The sequence below is a fragment of the Eucalyptus grandis genome, chromosome 5 (genome assembly GCF_016545825.1).
Source record: "Eucalyptus grandis isolate ANBG69807.140 chromosome 5, ASM1654582v1, whole genome shotgun sequence".
Lineage (NCBI taxonomy): Eukaryota > Viridiplantae > Streptophyta > Magnoliopsida > Myrtales > Myrtaceae > Eucalyptus > Eucalyptus grandis.
This window is the reverse complement of record NC_052616.1, coordinates 58579666-58604865: the sequence shown is the minus strand read 5'-3', so window position 1 is coordinate 58604865 and position 25200 is coordinate 58579666. Positions and strand designations below refer to the sequence as shown.

Below are 25200 nucleotides of genomic sequence, written 5' to 3'. Positions count from 1 at the left end.
AAAATTTTCGCGCGCCGCTCTAGGGGCCCACCCCTCTGACGCTCTCTCTCCTTTGCTCGCCTCTGCGACCGTGTCTTGTCCTCTCTCTCCTCTCTCTCTCTCTCTCCCTGTTCTCCGTTCCGTTGCGGGGGGAGAACAAAAATTGAACCTTGTGCTTTCATTTGCTCTTCCCCTCCTCTGCTCTCTCTCCCTGTTCTCGCTGACGCTCCTCCGCATGACGCCGACGCTCCTCCGCCTTCGCCTCCGCCTCCACAGTTGCCCGCGACGGCAACAGCGAGGGCGATGCCCTTTCCACCCCCACCGGTTGCCTCCGTCGCCCTTGACTCCGACTCAGACGCCGATGCCGCCGCATCGCCGATGCCCTTTCCACCTCCGCCGGTTGCCTCCGTCGCCCCGACTCCGACTCCGACACTGACGCCGACGCCGACGCCGACGCAGCCTCCGCCTCCTCCCTTGAACCCGACTCCGACGCCGACGGCCCTCCGCCTCCGCCCCTGAACCCGAGTCGGACGCCGACGCCTCTCCGCTAGTTGCCTCTATCGCCCCCGACTCCGACGCGGATGCCTCCACCTTCGCCTCTGCGAGGGACATCGACGACCTGCTGAAAAACGCGGCCAACTATCCTGTCGGTCCTTTCGGCACGAAGGTTAGTCTCATAGAGTGGATTGCAAATCCGAGATGTGCATTTTATCTCTTCGACATGTGTTCTTACTATGAGATGTGATAGTTTGTGTCTATAGACTGATCTGTTTACACTTGGAGTGCATTATTGGTCTCATGCTGCTTTTGATAGTTGTATTTTACTTATTATCTAATCATTGTTCATTTGATGCGCTACAGTAACGTCTTGCGTTTGATGTTTATATATGGATCATCGCGCTGATGATTTCCTTTCCATATTGTCGAGACATTCAAGTCAAAAGACTGCGGTTATAGGCACTTCTAAATGTTTGAATGGGAGAGTTTTTTGGTTTTTCTGACAATGTTGGATTAGTTTTTTCGCTATATGTTCAAATGGTGCGGATGTTTTGTCTTTTCTGTTTCTGAACGAGCGGTTGCTGTGAACTCATGCTGTCACTTTGCATTCAATTTTGTCAATCCAGTGAAACAAAATGATAAATACAATTGACTATTTTTTTCCCTATTTGCTAAGTGCTTATCACAAAATGAAATCATTGGCTCAACAGGACCAGTAAAGCTACATTGACCAATAATTTTGATCAGAACAGTATAGAATTTTTGGTCAATTATGCATTGTGAAAGTGCAATTTGGAGGCTTTACATGCATTGTTATGATATTGGTCAGTAAACAGAAAATGCAACTCAGTACTGGGAGTTTACAAAGTTGTAGAGGCATGTCGCTTGGTGGCTGATTGTTCCTCTACGAGTCCAAGTTTGACAACCAACGAAAGCTGTTTACCATTGCATATCGAGTTAAGGTAGGAGCCATGATTTCCTGGAGAAAATGGTTCCTCAATTACTACAGACATCAGCATAAATCCTCGCCAATCATTTGCTCCATCATGCAAGAAATCGGCCCTATAATTGCCCTCGACCTGGTCTTTCTGCTGCTGTGTCTGAATAATCGGACAAGAACAGGGACGGGTTTGAGTTTCACCAAGAACATTTCCTTCTTGCTTATTTGTCAGTTGTAATACGGACAGAGGGAGAGAGTGGCAGGAAGAATGGGGAAAGAGAAAGCGGGTTTGGTGGCGTTGCTGATAATTGTGTCGAGCTGGTGTGTATCGTCGTCCTCCTACTCCTCTTCTTCTTCTTTCAGAGGTGATCTGAGTAGAGGCAAAAGGCGCCTTTGACTTTTGGGTTGGCGTTGTCGTCGCTGGTTCTCAATCGGGTCGGTTCATCCCTTGTCTTTCCACTCCATGGCAATGTTTTCCCAACTGGGTACCCTTCTTGACCTGTCTTCAGTTCAGTCCGGCATTTCATTTATTAGTCAGAGAGAGAGAGAGAGAGAGCGAGGTGATGCACTTGCATTTTTGCTCCTTCAATGAATTCTTGAATGCCTGGGTGACTCTCTGCTGTGCCATTCACGTTTAGAAAGTATGGGTCATCTCTCACATTTAACTGTCTTTGGTGATATGAAAAGGTCTTTTTTCCTCCAAAAGTTCAAAAAGTTCCTACAGTTTGGCTTGTTACTACGTTGGATTGCTGTTTGATGACCTGAAGATTCATCCAATCCAATGTCATAGTGACTTATATCTCCCTAAGTGGTGACCATAGATACTATTATCACCCCACTTAGGAATTCCTGAAGTTTCAGTATGTTGATCATCAAATTAAATCTTTCACGCCAAGGGAAAATTGCTTGGAAGATTCTATATGGTTTTCATCACATTAAAGCGTCTCTCTCTCGAGAAGAAGTTGTGTTTTATCAGTTTCCATACATTTTTATTCTATATGTCATAACGATGTAGTGCTTTTCTTCTCTTTCTTGATCGCTGGGTGTTTCTCAATTGTTAACTTCATTCTCACTTTGCTTGTCATTCATTTTGTGTCCCTCTAATTGACTGTTCAATCTTTTGAAGCATAATGCTCCTCTCTTCATGCAATAATCAGATCTGAATATTATAAAAGCTTGTGTATTTGCCAAGACTGATGATCAAGTGAACTGCCTATTTCAGGTCATATAACACAACTGTCTTCATTGGGCAGCCACCAAAGCCTTAGTTTCTTGATCCTGACACTGGTAGTGACCTCACATCGCTCCAATGTGATGCCCCTTGTGTACGATGCACCCATGTAGATTTTATTAGTTTTCAGATGTCATATGATTTGTTTTTCAAATCTATGAATTTTTATTGATAATCCTAAAACTTTGCTCAGATGTTTGTTTCGAATGGTCTCATGATGTTATGCAGGGTGATAAGTGCTAATAAATTCTCATCATTTTCTTATTGCAGACGCCACATCCGCTTTATCGACCCAACAAGGACCTAGTAATCTGCAGGGACCCAATTTGTGCGTCCCTGCATTCAGGCGACTACAGATGTGACTACCCAGAGCAATGTGACTACGAGGTGGAATATGCAGATGGTGGCTCTTCTCTTGGTGTACTTTTAAAGGATGTCGTTCATCCTAAGGATATAAACTCCTTTCTCTTTTGCAGGTCCAGAAGGTTCTAAAATTCCACCAATGGAAAAGTCTCAAAATGCTTTAACTGTTGGTCCATCATTACGACTTCAAGGATTGTTAGTACCCTTCTTCTCTTTCAAACGACCATCCCTTGGTCAAGAGAATCAAGTTACCTCCATACCTTCACTGAGATATCTCACACATTTTATGCTTTTTAAATTGCTTATCAAAAAAGAAAACATTTAGATTTTTGGCCACTGTACGTGGTATTACTGATTTCCAGGTTTTTTTTTTTTTTTTTTAATGTGTTGCAGCTCTTTTAATTTTGTAGTTTTCTTTGTGGATTTTATTTAAATTTGTTTGTAAAGCTTTTTCAGTAGAACATTCGACATAATGTTGCTCATGTTCATTCATCTTCCTCAGAAACGATGTTGGTCTACATGGAAAAGGCACTGCTATTGTCTCTGTTTCTGGATCATCAGACAGGTAAATATGTTGTATTGCATTCTATTTTAGTGTCTGTTGGAGTGTCTTTTTGCTTCTTCTTTTTTCCCTTTAAGGCGATCGGTCGCATAATTTGACTTTTCTTCAATAGGAAAGACCTTAAATCTAAAAGAACATTTTTTATATTTATATTTTTGGTTTAAACACACAAAACCTTGAATAGAAGAGGTTAAGGTCTACATGTGTTGGCAATTCTTCCTTTTGGTAGTTAAGAGATCACATTTGTGTAATTTAGCAAGTTTTTGATTTTTAAATTGTTTGATTCTACGAATTACTATCTGTTGAGCCTAAAGAAATTTACTCTTCATGAGTTGCTGGTCATTGTAATCGTGCTCTGAAACTAATCTGCATCTAGACTAGTTGTTCTACTTCACCTATCGTTGGACCCATAGCCGGTGTAGTGTTTGTTACATGCATCAGTTGCTCATGCTTTGTAATTATTCGGAAGCATCGACAAACTAGGGCAAATACCTATGTATCCTATATTTTTGGTCAAAATAGGACTTTTATATTACTGTTACTTTTTTAATACGTTGACATGCATCTATTTGCACAATCCACTGAAGTAACATCAGAACATTTCTTAATGGTTTCTGAAAAGCTGTTTCATGGATTCTCATAATTCGACTCATGCATTCAAGGATCACTGAGTCATCTTAAGTTCTGCTCTAAGGTACTTAATCTGCTTTGGCCTCATGCTCTCACTCTGTTTTTAGGAATTTGTCTACCTCAGCCATTATGAAAAGAATTCCAAGCAAGTGGCCACGTCCTGTGTGGCATCCTCCATGGAAGAACTACAGGGTGAGAATTGTGGCCTAATTTTTCTGGCAGCTAGAAGAAAGTTCTTGTTTTGTTTCAGTAATAGTTATGGTGTCATGTGATAATTATACATTTGAATTTATCATACAGCTGTGTCTTGTCCATGTTATCGTATCTGCAGTTATTTGCTCGCTTACTTGGATTGTTATGTGTTTTGTTTTCCCCTTTTTGTATGTGCAAGGTCATAAGTGGGCATTTGGGATGGGTGAGATCTATCGCATTTGATCCTAGCAATCAATGATTCTGCACTGGCTCTGCAGATCAGACAATTAAGGTATTAAGCTTTTACAATTGTGCTTTTTGATGATTCTTGGTCTTCTTTTGTTTGTAAAATTTGCTGATCATAGATGCTCACTTTTTAGTTCTTTGTTTGCTACCATTTGCTAATTTAAATTTCTATGTATAGTTCTTTTGGTTAGTTGAACGAGATGATTTGGTTAGTTGAATGAGATGATTGTTAGAATCATTGAGTCGCCAGAAAGTTGATCACTCTTTTCTATTGCAGCATTTTGTTCTAAAACTTTTTGAAGTGGTATCCTTAATTCTAATGTTATTTCGAATTGCATGATCTCTGTGATTTAATTGTATAAAGTACAATTTGAGATGGAAATTGCTATTAAAAGTTTTGAAATAGTTGAGCGTTGACGTTGCAGAGATGAATTCTAAATGCCCCCAACTGCAATGCATGAGCTTAAAGCTTTGAGTCATAATTATTAAGCATTTTGTTATAGGTCAAAGTTCTCAACAAACTTGCTTCAGCTCGAGCTTCAGGAGCAGGTAGCGGCAGCAGAGTCTTGACAGATTTGGTAGAGGGTCTAGAAGAAGCAGCTGTTGCTGTAGAATTGAGGTTGAAGTCATCCGGACTTAAAGGGAGGGTACGTGGTTTCTTGGAGGGTGCATGAGAACATTTTTGTTCCATAAATAGTTTCTGGAACAGAAATGAATTTTTCTATTTCTATTTCTGAATGAGTTTCTGAGGAAAAAAATTTGTTTGATAACTTAATAAAATTTATATTTCAAAAATAGAAATTCGTTTGATGAGCAAGAGGAGAGGTAGAGAAGAGTCGGAGCAGAGGCGGAGGCGGAGGCGGAGCGAGGCGGAGGCGAGGCGGAGCGAGAGGTGGAGGAGATCATTTGCCGAGGGTGCTTGGACAACAAGCGGGGACAAGTGGGTTGCGGCAAGGGGTGGATTCGCGAGCAGATGTGGATGAGCAAGAGAAGAGGCGGAGGAGAGGCAGAGTAGAGGCGGAACCGAGGCAGATAAGAGGCGGAGGTCGCGGTGAGGGGGTGGATTCGCGAGCGAGATGAGGATGAACAAGAGAAGAGGCGGAGGAGAGGCGGAGCAGAGGCAGAGCAGAGGCGGTGTGACAGCCTGAATTTTCAGATTTGTTTTCGATTAAATAAATCGGGCTTTTCGTCGACGCGTCTATAGTGCTATTCTCTCGAGTTGGCCACTCATGAGATAACCGGGTCTATCTGGGAAAACAATTAAGGAATCTAAATGCAATGGACTTGAGAATTCGACCGGGAATCGACTACTCGATCGTGTCCATCTACCGAGATCATTACGGCACTGTCGAAATCGATTAGAGATCGGAAATAGGTCAATTCGATTGAGATATGTGATCAGAGTGTGGGTGATTCCACCTGATTGCAAAATACTCGTCGATCGACACTAGACCGATTTTCTATCGTTTTGGTACCCGGTGCCCGTGTTTGATTCATCGAGATTTTCACGACAATTGATAGTCACTAATGTGTCGAAGAGGTACTTTGTGACTCGAGATAAATCGATCACGGGTCAATTGCACCAAAAATTCCTAAAAGTGACCCGGTAGACTAGGTCACGCTAAAAGCGCGCATTGAAATTAATCGTGAATTTGAACCCGATTTCAGAAATTGAGAGTTCTGGTGTCACGACCTATTTTAGGAACGTCGACTCATTCTCCGAAGATTTTTCAGAGATTCCGGGATTTTTACGGAAAATCAATTTGGACGTCGTGGAAAATTAATAGAAATTTAGATGGGCCAAATTAAGAGAAATTTGGACTGCCATGCCGAGCTTTTGGATGTTGGGGACTTATTGAAAATTGTTCGGGATTTTTCGTTAGCGAAATTGGACCTCGATTTGGAGAATCGATGAAGAAATTCAAGAGAATTTAAGTGAAAATCGGAGCTTTGCAAAGGGGCAGCAATTTTGGCTTTACAATTGGTTAATTCATGGAATTATAAATCAAGAAAGTAATAGGGGACAAGGAGATAATGAAGTGATAAGCTTGTTTGACATTTCTTTCCTCTCCAATCTTCCCCTGCACGCTAACGCCAGCTGCCCACCGTCTTCTTCGAGCGAGTACAGCTTCAGCAGAAGACCGGCTGCTTCTTCTTTTCATTCGGACTTCCACCAGCAAAATTCACCGCCTTCTCTGGCCACGCAGTAGGCCATCTCCACCAAAATCTCCTTGCCGCACGCCCATACCCCCTCTGAACTCTCCCCTGCAGGCCACGTCTTCATTTGGTCAACCAAAAGAAGTTTTGTTCCCCATAGTTTGACCACCGAGTGCAGCAACCGAAGCTGCTTCAGCGATCTTTCCCCCCTGCAACCACCACTTGTCCGTGTGCCATCTTTGTTCGGTCAACTTCAACAATCCACCGAAGCTGCTCCATCCACGTCCGCACGCCCCTGCAGCTCACCGAAACCCCAAGTTCCGGTTAACGGTGCTCCCTTCTCCATCGGTTTGTTGACCGTAAACCCCCACTCATCCATTTTGATTTCACCGCAGCTCTCCACCCAATCTCTCTCTCTCGCGTTGTTGCTTCTTCGTTCAGTTCACGTCCGCACGTCCTCCACCGGCGATTTCTTTCAGCTGCCGCAAAGAAGACTGAGCAATCTCCCACCGAACCGAAGCCTCACGAAGCAGCTGCTCCTTCACCGTTGATCTTCACCGAGTCAGGCCCAACATCACCGTAGCTCAGCCCACATCAACGGCCCAGCAAGTTACCATTCTTCTGCAGCCCATCTTCACGTAAAGCCAGCCCATTTGAAGTCCATCAGCAGCCCAAGTCCACCGAAGTTTAGCCCGCGAATCAAGTGAAGCCCAGCCCAAGTTGGAAACAAATCTCAGATTTGGGCTGAGATTTGTTGGGCCCGTTTTAGGCCCGGTCCGAGAGTTTGCCGACACCGCCGAAAATTAAGATTTCGGCCGCCGTCGCGTCGTTGTCAAGGTGAACCGGTTTTCGCGATACACCGGTGAGTTTATACTCTAAACTCTGCTTAGTAGGCTAATAACGTTTAAGGGGTGTTAGATTTATTTTATTAGGAATTAGGTGGTTAGTTAGATTAAATTATAAATTGAAATATTTAATTGAACATGTTAGGTGGTTAGCATGGTTTAGCTAAAGCCTAAATAATTTGTACTATTTATCTAGAAGGGTTCGAAATTTTTCGGGTCCGTATTGGTATTTAATTTAATGATTGTGGGTTACGTTAGTATTTTTAGAATTTAAATTGATTTATTTAATTAATTTCAGTAATTATTTAATTATTAATTATTTTTCCGGAAATTAGGCCGGGATAGCCGGTGACCGGAATTTCGTGCTGATTGCAATGGTGTGGTTAATTTCTGCAATTGAGTGTTACATTATGCAAATTGAGTGCTGATTGGATTTTTGGTATTTAATTCCAAAAATTGTGAATTTCCAATATTTATTCAGAAAATCCCAGGTGTCGGGTTTTGTTACCGAAAATGGTTTTTTGTACTCTATGAAATAGTGGGATTTCAAAAAGGATGAATATCAATTTTTTTGGATCAAGTTGACGGTGTCCCCACACACGAGTAATTTCATGTGAATTTCTAATACGAAGAAAAAGACCAGGCTCACCATTTTAATTGAAGCATTTGAGTGCAATGCACGGTGCCCTGTGCCATATTTGAGCGATCGTGTGATGGTTATGAGAAATCGTCCCGGGCTGTTGAGCTGGACGTTATCCCTATTTGGGATACCCCGGACAACGGAAGCCGGTCCGATTGATTCTGACCCTATGCTCCTTCGGGAAAGCCGTCTGACGAAGTGACGTGCCGTGCTCAATGGGGTGAGACGAAGCCTGGCAATGCCAGAAGACCGCCGAACTGAGAGTAGGCCGTGCTATATGCCGAGATCAAAACTAGGAACGCATGATTAATTGAGTGTGGCGTTTCAGTTATTTGGAGATTATTGTTGCTCATGCTCTTATGTTGCCTGTGATATAAATTATACTGACCTGTAGGGTGGATCTGAGACAAGGTAAGTCTCCTTGATTGTGTGATTGCGTGCTTAGGACGCTTACGGCGTATTTCCCTCTAATGGGGCTTAGAGTTTAGACTCGCTGAGATGATATCTCACCCTGTTATGGGACACCATTTTCAGGGCCATCAAGTGGAGGACCTGGAGCCGAGAGGAGGTGATCGGAAGCGTAGGTCAGATAGGACCGCTTCTTTTTGGAAGGCCAATCTTTTGTAGTCTTTTGGTCATAGACTCTTATACATGACTCAGTGTGAATATAAAGGCATGTTTTTTTTATGAATTTGTATCCTGCTTTTCTATCCCGAGATGATTACTGTCAGGGGATTTCTTTTCGCTTCCGCATGCGCAATAAAATGGAAAGGGTCGGCGACTCATCCTGGGAAGTCGCAAATTTTTATCGACCAGAGAGGGATGGGCACGCGCTCGGGGTTCGGGGCGTGACAGGCGGAGGAGAGGCGGAGGCGGAGGAGAGGCGGAGGCGGAGGCGGAGGCAGAGGAGAGGCAGAGGAGAGGCGGAGCAGAGGCGGAGGCGGAGGCGGAGGCGGAGCAGAGAGGCGGAGGAGACGCGGAGCAGAGACGGAGCAGAGGCGGAGCAGAGGCGGAGGCGGAGGAGAGGCGGAGGAGAGTCGGAGCAGAGGCGGAGGAGAGGCGAAGCAGAGGCGGAGGAGAGGTAGAGGCGGAGGAGGAGGAGGAGGCAGAAAAGAGGTGGAGGAGGAGCCAAAGAAGAGGCGTACGAGGGAGAGAAGAGTGAAATTAGGGTCTCCTCCATTTCTATTTCTGGAATAGAAATCTATTCCAAAAATAAAAAATTTGATAAGCGTTATCAAACAAGTTTATGTTCCAGAAATTGGTCTGGAACAGAAAAATCATTTCTGGAACAGAAATAATTTTTATCATGCACCCCCTTGGTTTCTAGTAATGTCGTTTTCTTTTTCCTTCTCTAAGATCCTGATAGTGTAGAGGTTGCAGATCTTTCCGAGACTATGGAGAGGCAGTGCTGAAGCACTTGCAGAACTCTATTGATTTAGACCCAAAGCTTCAGAAAGCTCCAGTAAATTATGAAGGAGTAAGTTTTGAATCGATGAAGTTATTCTTAATAGATTGGATCTCATCATTTCAGCAGCTATTTATATTGTGTATTATCGTGTTCATATGCTGAGGAGACAAGTTAATGCTCTAATTCTCAATTAAAGTACATACGTTCTGAATGCTCCTGGGGATGGGAGCAAGAAGGAGAGTTAAACGTCGCAATGGAGTCCATGTTGGTTCTTGATTTGTATCTACAAGAGGAGTCAAAATTATAGTCCACAATGAGTTGAGCAAAATGCTGTGTGCTTACCAAAATAATATCTGAACTAGTGACCTCAGAGGAGTATTTTACTATAAAGTAAATGCAGGTCCATCATGCTATCTAGTAAATCCTCTCTTCTTTTCTCCTTGAATAGCGCAAGACACTGGGTGAGCTTTGCATTTTGCATGTGATGCTGATCTCTAGTCTGATTGCTGCTTAAACAGGTCCGGGTATCTGGGTTTGGAGGATGGTTCCTTCTAAGGCTCTCGCTTCATGATCCTGTTCTTCCTCTTAACATTGAGGTAGAGGAATCTCTAACACAAGCTACCATAAAAATGATTTTATTGGATTAAGAATTCAATTCAAAATTTACCTGCTGTAGGCACCAACTCACGATGACGCTATAAAACTTGGACTCGCCGTGCTTGGGGCTGTTAAGGAGTTTGCAGCTTTGGATACATCCGCTTTAGACAAGTTTGTTCAAGTATCATGAGCCGATGATGCAGAGCGCTTTGGTACAAGTATCTTTCAGCACATTATACTGGCAGTTAAAGTTGGCTTTAGTGTCTACCTTTGAACAGTACATATAATCAGTGCGTCAGTCTCTGATTCTGAGGAGGTTCATTTTTCAGATGGTTTTGGTCACAGGCACTCGAAATACTAATTGATGGCTATGTTTACTTTAGGCTCCGTTCGTTTCACGGAAAATATCATGTTTCCGGAAAACATTTTCCCGAAAGTTATTTTCCAGGAAAATGACTCTATTTTCCGGTGTTCTCGCCAAAATCTAAAATTTGAGTGGAAAATATTTTCCACTGTTCGTTAGCTCAAATATTTTCCTGAAAAAATTATCAAAAATTGAATTTTAATATTTTTAATTGACCAAAAAATTTATTTTATTTATTTATATTTTTTTAAAATGATTTTTAATTATTTATATTTTTAAAATAGAATTTTTTTTTTCTTCCTCCTTCCTCCTCCTTCTTCCTCCCGATTCCTCTCAAGCGGCTTCGTCCGCCGTCGCCTCCTTCCTCCTCCTTCTTCCTCCTCGTTCCGCCGCCGCCGCCTCCTTCCCCGCCCGACGATGGCCGGCTGCCCGCCGACCAAGACCCGGTGGCCACTCCGGCGAGCTCGAGGCTCGGTCGATCTCACCCGAGCTCGCCGGATCTGGCGACAGAGCTCGAGCTCGCCTGGATCCGGCGAGCCGCGAGCTCCGCCGCCAGATCTGGCGAGCCGCTAGCTCCGCCGCCAGATTCGGCGAGCTCGAGGCTCGGCCGATCTCACCCGAGCTCGCCGGATCTGGTGACAGATCTCCCCGCAAGCCTCCCGGCGCCGCCGCGAGCTCCCTCTTGAGCCGGATCCTCCCGAGCGGCTTCGAGCCGCCGGGGAAGCGGAGCGCGGCGGTGGCGGCGGCGCCCCGGCCGGAGCAAGCGGGCAGGAGCGGCCAAGGAGGGCGGAGGCTGGTCTCGGAGAAGGACGTCGTCGAAGCCGACTTCGCAGCAAGGAGAGCAAGAGAGAGAGAGAGAACAAGAACCGAAGGAAGAGAAGAGGCGAGGCTTGGAAAATGTTTTCCTCTTTTGAAAAGAGGAAAACATTTTCCAAGCTGCAAAGAAGGAATTTTCTGGTCAACGGAAAATGTTTTCTGTTGACCGTGATTTTCCGCCCACCCGAACACCGGAAAATCGGGAAAATATTTTCCTGGAAGTTATTTTCCGCGAAACGAACGGAGCGTTAGTTTTTACTTATGTTCCATGTATGCTACAGAGATGTTTTGATAAATAAGAAACGTTCTTCGAATACAGAATTTGTCGGAGGGATGTTTGAAGTTGTGATGCAACTAGTTTTTCTCGTTTTTATAATGTTCGATCAATTTTGATTGCGCGTATCTCCTGATCATTGTTCTTTACATGGAATGCGCAATTTCTGTGCTTAAATGTTGTGATGTTTCCCAAAGACATCCCACGTGTCTAATGTTTGTAATGATGAAGACTCGTATTGGACGTCCTGATGAACTGACCTAAATCTCTTGCGGGCCGAGATTTTCCTGGACAGACGTCCGGCGGTTCGGCGTCACTAGCATGACCGAGTGGGGACGAAATGACAAGTCAATCTCTTTAAGCAACCGATTAAGTGTTACAATTAAATAAAGGAATCTGGTCTTTGAATTCAAAGAGTTACAAACTCAGATCGGGAAAACATAGTACAACTGCCATGTGAAATACTCTCTAGTTCATTAGACGTCATTGACTGGCACCAATTTGCATCAAAGTAATTGAAATATGGTTTGACTGATTAAGTGTTCCTCTAAACTTGCGAAATCGCAAATTTGACACCATCAAGAACTCCTTATGTATAGCATTCTCCATGCAACCAATCAAAATCACAACAAGGCATGGGGGACGTTCACCAGGAATGAAACAAAAGCATGGACCTGAATGACAGAACTCCACCAAAACAATTCATCACAAAATTAGAAGCAACCGTAGTTCCTACCCGGGAAGCAATGACCCACTTGCCGTCACTCCAGTCATGGTGAAGCCTCATATTAGACTCATTGAAAAGTAGTTCTTCATTGGATGTGCTGAAGTAGATAACATACTGAGAGCCTTTTAGAACTTTGGAAATTACACCGACCCACCATCCGTCATTGTACCAAGCATCAACTTTGTCGAGCTGCTTGAAACGCCTGGCTGGAAGATGAGGAGGGTAGGGCCTGATATACCGTGAATATGCTTCTTCCCTCAAAGGTTCAGTTTCGTCATCTATTTTCAAGGTTAGGCATTCGACTAGATACTTGTCATTTCCTATATAGTCGATGACAATTGCGGAAAACCAAGAACCCTCATAACCTTTTTCATCACTGCTGACCTCCACAGTTTTTACCCTTTCCAAACGCAGGGGTGGCAATGATGTCCCTTTATCGAGTCTTATCTTGAATTTTATCTTGTGAGGCTTTAACTCCATCGTAGATGACTTCTCCTGCAAGTCAATTTTCAAGAACTACAAATGCGTTAGAAGAAAGATGGCAAAAATATAAAATATACTCAATGCTAGGTCTAACTGAGCATATGAAGTCATTCAGCCACCAAAGATACATAACAACTTGCCAGCATGTGCCGGCTAATGCCAATGTAGTCCCAAATCTGGTCCCCTGTGCAAAATATGCAATCAAATTGAAGCCAGCTATGCGAGAGTTCTATGAACATTTTTTGTCCCACTTCAGACCACAATGTGAAATAGCGTTATTTAGCTTTTTTCTTCTTCTTCTTTTTTTTTTTTTTTTTTGGGGTGGGGGGGGTGGGGGAGGGGAGGCTCAAGGGGAGAGAGGTCATTCAACTAAGAACATCTTCAAGTTCTCAAGACAGCCATACGAGCCATAGTTTCCTTGTGCATTTGGTTGCAACTTTTCTCGACAAAATCAAGTAGCTTTCCCAAATTTTTTGCCCACAAGTTCAAGATGTCATTGCTGTCTTTTGTCATATGTTCCAGACGACTCCCATCAGCTAGTCTATCTTTTATCACAAAAGTTGAGATTATATTCCATCCTCTGCTTCACGCTCAAGACAAAGCAACCAAAGAGGAGGCTGAGCAGCTCATTGTCCACACAATACAGGATAGTCAAAAGATGCATGAGCTCGAATTAACCAGCCATAGGATGGTTGTAGATGTACTCAATAGCAAGACGACAGGAGTCAATTTTATCAGCTTCCAAATCTAGGATTTTGAGCTTAAATTCTTCTTCCAGTGCCATTACAATCTCTACGTTGTCCAAGCTATCTAGACCCAAATCATTTTGGAAATGCGCATGAGGAGTCACCTGCAAAAACATAGAGAAACCCGTCTTATGAAATCCTTGCCAATTTGCAATGTCATTCTTTCATTTAATCATCACACGAGATTGGAAGAGCAAGATGTTCTACATACAACCAACACTTCTTTTATACACAATTTTCCATTTAAGCTTTGGCACCCTTTTGGTGCCCCAAAACAACAGTTTTGTATGGAGAAGAGGAAGATAGCAATCAAGCACAGGACCTCTTTAATGAGAGGATGCAAATGAGTAACTTCACCTTAATAGTGTGCTCAAACTCCATCAATGAGTGAGATATATTGGGAAGCAAATATAGTGACAAAAAAGAAACTAACCAAGCACTCAAGGAACTGAGAAAATATGGGCATAAAGCAATAGGGAGGGGAAAGAAAGAGAGACATAACAAATACATATCCTCAGCAGCAGTACATGACAATTGAAAGATGAAAATCAACTAAGATTCACCAAAAATAGAGTTATGACTAAAGAAATTAGAAAGCCAATTGCAACCGAATCAATCAAAGGCTAGTTAAATGTAGTGTGTAAATCCTTTTCAGAAAGTAACCAGACATACTTCAGAATCTGATGGCAAAAAGCTGATCTTTGCGTTTTCAGTGGAACTCCAACATCTTTCAAGGACAACATACACCTATTGCCCTTGGAATACAAAGGATTATCCATCAGAATTGGTCTTATTAAAAATTCCCATAAGCATCCATCTGTACTAATGTAGTTTAAAGGACATTCAGTCCAACATGTTATACATTTGATATTTAGGTTCTTTCCTCTTCCTCATTTTAGTTCTCTGTAGTTTCTCTTGTATACTGTGTGTAAGTATAAAAATATATTTGACTTTACTGACAGATCTTATATAAAAAAGCAGCGCAATTTTTAACAAAATGCCATCTCCAAGGAGCAGGAAAAACAGGTGATCTTTTCAATTGCTGGACATTCAACATAATTAAGGGAATAAAATATGATTGTCAAGATGGAATATCCAATTGTCAAATGTGATTGTCAAGATGGAATATCCAATTTATTAAAAAGTTCTAAGAAAACTAAACTTACAATATTTAGCCCATCTTGTTTGACACCTACACTAATTAATTATATATTCTAAGGGAATAAAATATCCCAATCATTATCATTTATGAGTAAAATGACATAATCCTACTACTAATATGCATGGGCTAATGAGAGACATTAGGACTAAATTCCACATGAAAAACAAACAGTCACTTAATAAAACTAGATGAACAAATGCCTCCAGCTTTGTCACCAACCATCTCTACCTATTACTCATGCTACATCAGGCGAAGAGGAATCAGGAGCTTTTGTTGCCGCATTCATTGCCTTGTATGAGCAAAACTCTACAAAATTCCTAGGGTAGACTGAAGGTTGCCTAGCACTTTCAGGTATCTCTTCATCAAAACGATGGCACAGTTCTTCAGTGGAAACTTTAAGGATCCTGAATATATAAGCAAGTAGATAAATCAAATCAATTTATAAGAAATACAAGAAAAAGCACCCAATCAGGCTAATAGTTAGATCGAGGTAGCTACACGAGTGCAAGACTACAATCCTAAAAGTGCCATTTTCATTTTGAACGCCAATACCACTTTTTATCTAAACTCCTGAAGCCCACCTGGACTCATCATTCAGGTCCCCACTCAAGTTGAGTCAAAGATAACCAATGGCATATTCTAAGCATTGAGGAATATCAAATATTCCATTCGAGCAACTTTCCAGGATTAAGTTAAAGCTCCATATCTGAAACAATACTAAAGTAACAGTATGTATTGCCGCGCCCTATCAAAAACCACTTCTCTCTCCAAAATATTTGCCCAAAACCATAAAAAAGCAAGAAGCTGCTGACTGCTTGCCCAAAACACATGGAAACACTCACGTCGGCACATGCATGTGCACATCAGAAATAGCTGACTGATTCCCTGAACATCTTTCATCTTCTCCAAGTTCATCATTGTTTAATCAGCACTAAATAAAAGACCGAAGGCAAAGGGACATATGACTTAACACTCAGTTACAGACACTTCTCATCGGCATCTCGTTGAGCAAAACCATCAATTACATGCCTTAAACATCAAGCAAGCGTGAACAACAGATATGTTCCTCACAATGTCACGCGAACATTTTGGCAGCAACTACAATAGACAAGCTCATGTACGATTTCAGTCACTGCCCGATGCTAACATAGGCCTAATATCAAAACCGCCATTCAAGCCCAATCAAGTCGGCACAAGCCATCATACATTACAGCTGCCGTCACGGATTCAAATTTCACAAGCATTCCTAAGTCCACACTAAATTTTCAAAAAACAAAATGCATATCGCGGCATAGTCTGAACCTAAAGCCGCCGCCGCTCTTTCAAACATTGCGCACCGAGCAGCACAAACCTCCGCTGACACCTCGAGGCACGTTCACTCGATAGAGAGTTCGAATCTCCCGGGAAAGCACATTCACTTTCAGGCCGGTCGGTCGGTCGGTCGCGAGCGGAGAAAGGAATCAGAAGCGGCGCTCACCTGGAATAGCGAGACGCGATGGAGTTGGTGACGGGGGAGAGGAAGCGGAGGGGCTTGGGGGCGGAGGCAACCGGCGGAGAGGCGTCGGCGTCCGACTCGGGTTCAGGGGTGGAGGCGGAGGTGGAGGGGCGTCGGCGTCGGAGTTGGAGTCGGGGGCGACGGAGGCAATCGGCGGAGGTGGAAAGGGCGTCGGCGTCACGGGCAACGTGTGGAGGCGGAGGTGGAGGTGGAGGGGCGTCGGCGTCGTGCGGAGGAGCGTCGGCGAGAATGGGGAGAGAAAGCAGAGGGAGGGGAAGAGCAAATGGAAGCATAAGGTTCGATTTTGTTCCCCCCCCCCCGCAACGGAACGGAGAATGGGGAGAGAGAGAGAGAGAGAGGAGAGAGAGGACGAGACACGGTCGCAGATAGGGGTGAGCATCGTCCGGGTTGGTCCGGGCCACCCCCTAACCCTAGGACCAACCCGTACAGTGTCGCTCCTCAATTTTTAGGACCGAGGACCGACCCTATTGAGCCTAGGACCAAGGACCGGACCGACCCAATGGGTTCGGTCAGGTTCCAGGGTCAACCCGGGACCGATCGATAATTTTTTTCGTCTTATTTTTTATACTTCCTAAAAAAGCAAACCTACAAATTCAAATTACACATCCATCAACAATATGGTATTAAGCAACTAAACTATAAAATACCAATACATATTTAGCAAATTTAAGATGACACAATAATAGAAATTTCGTATCCGCTAACCGCTCATCGAGATATGGGACAAGATGGAAAGTTCTTGTAATCATCTATCTTTAATATTTATAACACCATATGCAAAAGCGTTTTCCTGATCATGTAAAGTCCACTCAACCAAAAAATGAGTTTCACACCACTTGACTGGCATTTGATCATGTAGAGTCAACTTAACCAAAAAATGAGCTTCACACCACTTGACTAGCAAATCACCGTAGCAACTGCAGTACTACTCTATTCTTCAAAACTTATACCATTTGACACAAATTGAAAATCAAAGTGCAATTGAAATTCATTAGTATAATACAATTAAATCATAAAAAGTTCAAACTACTTAATATAAACCATGAATATATAACTTCACATCTTGTTAATTCACTTGAACTTCTAAACACTTGAAAACAAAACAAACGACACATAATTAATACTTAACAAAAGTTTTAAATTGAAATTACTATTACGCTATTGATAGAACATCTCAATATAATATAATATAATAGATATTTTACTTAGGTTTGAATATATAAAAGAATTATAAATAATATAATATAATATACAAGGTTGGTCCAGGGTTGGACCGACCCAAAACTCTTAGGATCGAGGACCAACCCGCACAGTGTTGGTCCTGGAATTTCAGGACCAAGGACCGACTCAGTCCCCTTGGGAACCGGACCAGGACCGGCAGGATTGGGCCGGTCCAGGGTCGGTCCAGGGTCGACCCTAAACCGCTGCTCACCCCTTAGTCGCAGAGGCGAGTAGAGGAGAGAGAGCGTCGAGGGGGTGGGCCCCAGGAGCGGCGCACACAAATTTTGAACCTCTGACGCCGTCGCCTACGTGGAGCCACCTGTCGATTCCCGAGTGGTCATACCCATCGCCTACGTGGAGGGTAAAACCCAGCCAATATTTTCTCCCTCCCCCTCTCTCTCTCTCTCTGTTATTTGCTTACTCTTTCTCCAACTTTGTCCTCTCTCCATAACCAAGCCATGAATCTAGACCTTTCTCTTCTTCTCCTTCGCTACCCACACACACATATATACCCCATAAACGCACACATTCACACAAATAGAGCACGATAACTTATTCAACATCGCTTCAATCTTCTCTCACCTCAAGCTGACATCTTGCGTGTATTTCAAGAATGGGAAACTGTTGCAGAGCTGAGTCTTCATCATCATCATCCGTAATTTGGGCTGGTGATGATTGGAACTCGCTGCTTAACGATGCAGGAGAAGGCAAGAGGCTTCTCGACGGTGCCCATAGAAAGAGAGTTTCTTCTTCTTCTTCTTCATGCAGGAGAGAGATTAAGATCAAGATCAGTAAGGAGGAGCTAGAGAAGTTGGTGCAGAAAATTGAAGCTCAAGGACTGTCTCTAGAGCAAGTCTTGCCTCCTCTGATTAACAAGAACACTTTCAATTGTCATGAATTGGGTTTCGTGAAGCATGGCGGTCATCGTTCATGGAGACCGGCTTTGCAAAGTATTCCGGAGGCCATCTAAAAGAAGTTTTATCATCCTTTTCTCATTCCTCTGTTCTTTGTATGTACATGGGACAAATAATAGGTTTTGTTGTCTTTTTTTTTTTTTTTGGGGGGGATATATGACAATTTTTATAGAAGTAGGTACATGATCTACTCTAGTATCAGGTTATGTTTGGTCTGTGAAAATGTACTTTGACACAATATATGTGCTAATGCTACACATGATTTGATTGGGGAGATATTTATTTGCATTTAAAGACTTATCCTTGTAACTAGAAAGGATAAATCGTAGTGTTGTGGTTTCTTCCTTTGCTTCAGCTTGATCGAGTGTTAGTCCATAATCTATAGGGAGAGCCAGCTGCAACAGATCTAATAATCACTTAGAGAATTACAAAGTTACAATTACTCAACCGCTCAGCTATTTCATGGTTCTAGTACTGCACAAATTCACGGTGTCTAATCCTGTGTAATTATTACTCAATACAGTAAATCACAGATAATCACCTGGCCGCTTCCAAACGCTCACACCTTCCTTGAGACAAGCAATCCAAATTGGATGTACTGCACGAATCACTGAGAGAAACCCTTGAAGAAGAAGCTTTGATATTCAAACAGCTTATGGACTTTTTTTGTGCTGCTACAAAAAAACTGAAAAGCAAAAACCGCCTCTTGAAGAATCTATGTCATGAACCCACATTGGAACCTACTTAACCAAAATATCTTGCGCATAAATAAAAGTCCAATTTGAACTTGGAAACAACGGCATATCCAAGCGTCCAAGAAACCTGATACTTTCCTATTGGGGCTTTGACATACTTTTGATGCTGGTATGGTGTCGCAAAATCAGGCCAAAAACTCGAGACATGTTAACAATGGAGATAATGGCAGGAGTTGCAGGTGATTTCATGGGAATGAGGCATGATGAGGAGGCGATATCAGTTGCTATCCCACGAAGGCAGAGGTGTTTTTCGATGGAGCGATGGCTCAGGAATGGTGGTCCGTCCAGGCCTCATATATTGCACTGGTTGTTCATCGTGTTGTGAGGTGGCAGCTTGCAAAACAATCTTGTACAACAATACTTTGAATCTTACGAACTCTGAGATCTAATGACTGTACCGTGTTGGGGAAAGAAAGAAAGAAAAGAAAAGATCATCTTAACCATTAACCATTTGAATAAGCCAATTGAGCAAAAGCAAAGTCATTTCCATTTCTTCAACCAGTTAAAGCCTGAAAGAACTGATCCATGGATCTGCATTAGCAATAAGCCTGCTTTCGGTCTATTCGTGCAAAACCCTAATGTCAAACACTCATATCTCAGGCCATATTTCCTTTACCATCCTCTGTTATCTCCCTACATTTGGATGGATAGCACTCTTGATTTCCATTCAATACAGGTTCAACCAAATGAAATATTTGGGGACTTTAGTGGGCTTGATGTAACTTTGAGACATCTCTCTACTGTATAAAATGGGAAAACTGTAATTTTCCTTTCTCTTGTCCACACCATCAGTCTATTTTCTGGAAATTCCATTCACATGAACTTGGGTGTTTCAGCTATTTCGGTCAATTTTGGCATTCCATGTTCTTACTTAGCACTAAATTCTCCCCTTTGTCAATTCTCTAGAAGTGGCTATGAACTTTTCCTACTTTGTCTTCGAGTCCTGCAATTTCTTTGATTTCTTACCCAAGGTTTATGACTTCCGATGTACTTTTCCTTGTAAAAACACTTCCGATCGCCTAAGATGATGCTCGGAATATAAAGAAGTTATTTTGTATTTCGATTTGTTGGAAAAATTCTCTACTGGACTGTTGATGTTTCATTAGTCGTGCTTTATTGTTTGTATTTATTTATAATCTTGTGTCATAAAAGCACGATGGCAAAATAGTATGCTTGAGTAGGTTTTGAGAAGCTACAAATCACTTATTAATAAATTTATTGAAATTTGATTAATTTAAATATTGATATATTAAAAAATATTTAATAATTTATTAAATATTCGTTATTTGAGTCAGCTTTTTATTTTTAATTTATGTAATTAGATGATTAAAAATCATAGTATGACAATTTTTGAATATTAATGTTGACACCTAAATTTTAAATTAGGCCTTAATCTCTATTAATCTTCATTTTCTTTTTTTATTTTTACTTTTATTTTCGGATAAATAATAACAACAATAAATAAAAAACAAAACAAAACATAAACAATAAAAAGAAGAAAGAACAAAAGAAGCCACAGCCGCATGGGGATGGGCCTGCGCGCCCAGCCCCTTTCTCCTCTCTCTTCTTTCGCGCGGGCCCCCATAAGCCCAGCCCGCGCGACCCGGCCCGGCCGTTCACTCTTTGTCTTCTTCTTCTGCAACCTGCACAGCACCTATGGCCGAGGGGGTAGGCCGACGTCGGCCGGAGGGGACGGATCTCGGGCGCCATTAATGCCCGAGCGTGGCTCGTTACAAGAGCGGCGATGGGACGCCGGTTCAGCCGAGGGGATCTGGTCGGTGAGCCAAAGGCTGGCGGCCGAGGCCCTCCGTCGACCGGACCCCCCTCGCCTATAAATAGGCGGGGCGCCACCTTCGTCGAGGAAGAAGCCAGCGAGCTCAGAGAGATCCTCGGAGAGACTTAAGGGGAACTCAAAGAGCGAGCAAGTCAAGAGAGGGGTCGCGAGCTCAAACGACCTCCCCCGCAAGATGTCTGGGGAGGCCGGCGGCAAGTGAACCCGCAGAGAGGAGGGAGATCGGAAGGAGGCTCGAGTGAGATCTGGGTGAGGGGCTGAGATCTGTGGACCAGATCTGAAGATCCGAGGGCGAGGGTCGGCAGAAGGGCCAGATCTGACCAGATCTGGGAGTCGCCGTCGCCTGCCGCTACAATTCCGCCATCCCCGACGACTGTCGCTGTGTCTGGGTCCCCACCGGACCACCCCCCTGTCACGGTGAGCTAGGGTTCGCCCAATTTCTTTTTTGGGGTTTGCTGTACGTGTTGGGATTGTCGGGCCGGGACTCGCGGCTGTCGGCTTCACGCGAGTTCCGGCCCCCGACCGATTGTAGCCTGCTTCCCCGTCGGTCCCCATTGCTCGACTGCCCGGAATCTCGATCCTGACTCCGAATAGGTCAGATCCTCCCCCCTCACTCGGCGTCCTCCGTGCGTTTGACGAAAAGCCCAGACGAGCTCGGCAGCTGCTGATGGATCTGTGGTGATTGGCGGCGACGAGCGACGAGACCAGCTACAACGGCCGGCCAGACGGGCGGATCGCCAGATCTCGGAGGTTCCAAAGCTGGATCAGAAAGGAAGAAGACGGGTCGAAAATAGGTCGGGCGTGGGTCGCGGTCGGGTAGGGTTCGGCGAACCGGGTCCCGGGTCAAATCGGGTCGACGGCCGAATCCGGGTCGGGCGCTCGGGTAGTAATCGGGTAGGGTTTCTCGGTCGATCCGGGTCAATTGGGCCCGCCGCGTGTGAGCCGATCTCACGCGGGCCGGAAACAAATGACCCTTTTGTCTTTTCGTGCGGGCTGTAATTGAAAAATTCTGGGCCGGGCCCACGCTCCGAGCCCATCCGGGCCGAATGTTGGTTATCGGGCCAAGGGCCAGCGAACCGGGTCGGACCCAACCCGAGATCCGACCCGAGTCGTTTAAAAAAATATATTAATATGTTATAAAAAAAATCAAGAAAATCCGGGCCGGACCTACGTTGTAGGCCCGTCCGGTATCGGGAGGTGGGGGCCGGACCCAACCGGATCCGACTCGGGTTGCCTTTTTAATATTTTAATATATTATAATAATAAGAAATATTATAATAAATAAGTAAAAATAAAAAATAATTTATTTTCCAGAAAATAAAAAATGAAAAAATTTATTTTCCAGAAAATAAAAGAATAAAAAATATCCCAAATTTTCCCAAAAGCCAAAAAAGGTCAGAAAAAAAGCCAAAAATGATTTATATTTTCCAAAAAAAAAAAGACCAAAAATCCAAAAATGATTTTTATGTTCAACAAAAAAATAGAAAAAGATCAAAAAAAATGTTTTTCCTCCCTAAATGAATGAAAAACTCCTCAAAAATCCAAAAAGTCTTAGATTTTAAACAAGATTAGGTACCGAAATTGCATTAATGATTAATTAGTGTAATTAAGTTTTTGATCATAATTCTTCTAGTTATGCATGAGCGAGTATTTCTCCAAATATTTCGCTTGGCTTTTTAATCGACCTACCATAAATTGATGAGTGATGACTCCTATTTAGGGCCAATTCCATAAAAAAGCACGAACTTTAGGGTTTGGGACAAATCTGGCCTGAACTTTATTTTGTCTCGAAAAAAAACACAAACTTTTACTCGTGTCTCAAATCTGGCCCGCCGTTAACTCTCATTCACGGTCATCCAACCTAGCATTTCCATGTCGGATATCTAACACGGCAAAATTGTTCTGGGCTTTCTCTTCTTCTCTGAACGCACGGCTCATGAGTTTGGGGAGAATTCTTTCTAGGGTTTCATTTCATCGGTGAGTTCGCGTGCGGGAGTCTTCAATCCGTTGGAAGATCTCGCGCACTAGCTTGCTCGCTCATTCTCTCACACGGAGACGCTCGCTCTCTTACATACACACGTTCGATCGCTTGGAGACGTCCTTTCCGTCGGAAATTTTGGCCTCGAAGGATTTATGCTTGCTTAAGGTCGAAGGACAGAGCATCTAAAGGTATTCTTCTCCTCCTCCTCCTCCTCCTCCTTCTGTCTACGGTTTCCTTTCTTAAGCGAATAAGTGCGCGGCAGTCTTCAATCCGTTGGAAGATCTCGCGTGCTGACTTGCTCACTCATTCTCTCACACGGAAACTGTCACTCTTGCACATACTCACACTCGTTTGCTCGGAGACATCGTTTCCCTTGAAAATTTTAGGCTCGAAGGATGTGTGGTTGCTTAAGGGTCGAAGTTGATAGAGCGTTAAAGGCATTCAACTCTTTGCTATTGGACATATTAAATTACGGTCACCATGTACTCGATGGTTTGTCTAGAAGGCATTCAACTCTTTGCTAGAACTGAAGTCAGTTGAAATTTTCTAGGCTTAACGAACTTGTGAATTTGCTAGGTCTTTAGAATCTTAATACAGTAGAAGATCGTTGAAACATGAGCTTGTGAAGGTAAAAATCACAAGATGAGGTCAATGAGAAAAGACCAGGGCATCTGCTAAAAATAACTCGTGTCATCAGTAAGTAAACCATCTCTCCACCAATATAAGTCACATGTTACATGATAGTATACTTTCCTCTTAACATCATGCTGGTTATTTATAGTTATCTGCAATGTGCACAAGAAAAAAAAGAAAAAAAAGAAACAGGAAATGTTGCAGCTAATATTTTTAGCCACAAATATAGTATAAAATTTGATTTGTCCACTTTCTTTGTCTATTTGCTAATTCCACAGGATCTTGGTCCAGCTTAAACCTAGCCTTTTGCACTTCACCACATTCATCTTATGGAAGATTTAAAAGGAGTAGAATGCCTAAGAGCTCGTGGTACAAATCCTAAGCACAAAATGTCCCATAAATAGTATACAATTCACTTTGTAAACAGAGTAGCCTGGCTACAATCAACTCTTCATTTATTGTCATGTCTACGATCATATTTTTTTGGGAAGCTCAAATTCCTTTAGCTCCTATTTTATCATTTTGGATTAGCTCAAATGGTTATGTATTTCAAATGGGTTGTCATGTGTTTAGATATTGTGAGCCAGAACTTATTCTTTTCTTTAGAGCTTCTAATCAATAAGCTATTGTTGTGTGAAATGCTTCTTCACAATGTGAAGCGTGTCGTCACTTTTTATTATGCCTTACAAATAGTAGAGTTATTGTTGTCTTACTAGGAATTTGATTAGCATGATAAGTCCGACATTGAACTTTAAATGTCTAATTTTTTGTTCTACCTCTGTTTTATAGGATTGGGCCGGTTGGGATTCTAGGTTGATTGTCGTTTTACTTATGGAGAATTGAAGTGTTGCAAGTTGAATAAGAAGTAATGGTGAGTTCATTCAATTGTTCACCCTTTACATTTGAATATTGTTTTTAGTTTCCAGCATATGACTTTGTGTTTTTTACACAGAATGAAAGTGATAGTGACGATGGTTCATTAGACTTATGTGATAATGAAATATATATATCTGATGATGAAGAGTTCAAGACAAGGGAGATGAGGAAAGAATTTAGGGAAGCAATAATAGAGGAGGTGGATGATAGTGGAGACTTACCTGAAAGTTCCATCGATATAAGAATGGAGGAGGAGGTTGGTGCTGTTCCACACGATAGGGGGGATGATGATGAAGATGCAATATTGGATGATGAACTTCTAAGTGGTCCCGATATTGATGATTTTGAAGAAACTAATAGCACGATTGGACGAATGGTTAATAGGTATGATCCTATGTGTGACCATAACGAGAATATGTTTAGTCTAGGCATGAGATTTGAATCTCATGAATAGTTCAAGAATGTTGTGCAAAAATATGCCGTGATTAATGGATTTGACATTTTTTGGCCAAGGAGTCAAAAGAAAACAATGGAAGCAAAGTGTGCAAGTGGTTGTGGTTGGAGGTTGTATGGTAGTTGGGTTCAAGCTGAGAAACAGGCAAGTCACTTCTACATGGCTTGCTTGGGAGTGCATGCCTAAGATTAGAGCCAG

The 25200-nt window shown here is 42.8% G+C and overlaps 2 long non-coding RNA genes across 3 annotated transcripts; both read left to right on the top strand.

Moving 5' to 3' along the window:
• Positions 1-2915: 2915 nt before the first annotated feature.
• LOC120293391 lies at positions 2916-5281 on the top strand. Of its 2 annotated transcripts, none has more exons than XR_005551150.1 (6): positions 2916-3035; positions 3125-3206; positions 3514-3576; positions 4311-4395; positions 4595-4687; positions 5145-5281. It is a non-coding gene; the product is annotated as an uncharacterized LOC120293391 (long non-coding RNA). The 2 variants fall into 2 exon arrangements; XR_005551151.1 differs by having other exon boundaries at positions 3125-3258.
• Positions 5282-9674: 4393 nt separating this feature from the next.
• LOC120293073 lies at positions 9675-10538 on the top strand. Its single transcript, XR_005550728.1, has 3 exons — positions 9675-9760; positions 10210-10287; positions 10368-10538. It is a non-coding gene; the product is annotated as an uncharacterized LOC120293073 (long non-coding RNA).
• The last annotated feature ends 14662 nt before the right edge of the window (positions 10539-25200 follow it).